Genomic DNA, 335 nt, shown 5'->3' with positions numbered 1-335 from the left:
CAATAAACAGACTATAAAAATATACTATTTGACCTGAGTCCTTTTTTACTGTGTGAGAATGTGTCTTAGATGATAGGTGTGTTCCCCACAGGTAAGTAAAAGTGTGGATCTGAATCATTTCTAAATGTATTTTAATTGTGTGGTGACCGGTCTTGATTTTTCACTGATCAAGACAAATTAAGGAAGGGTGTATGTGAAAGTGCAAACAGGGTATATTATGCCCTGAACAGTAACTTGTAGGCATTTTTATGTATGCAGTATGCTCAAATCCTTAACTTAAAGCAACACTGTGTAACTTTTTTACCTTAAATTAACAGCTTCAAAATCATGTTGAT

This window comes from Pagrus pagrus (assembly GCF_965226575.1).
Source record: "Pagrus pagrus genome assembly, chromosome: 19".
Lineage (NCBI taxonomy): Eukaryota > Metazoa > Chordata > Actinopteri > Spariformes > Sparidae > Pagrus > Pagrus pagrus.
Note: the sequence above shows the minus strand (reverse complement) of the source record.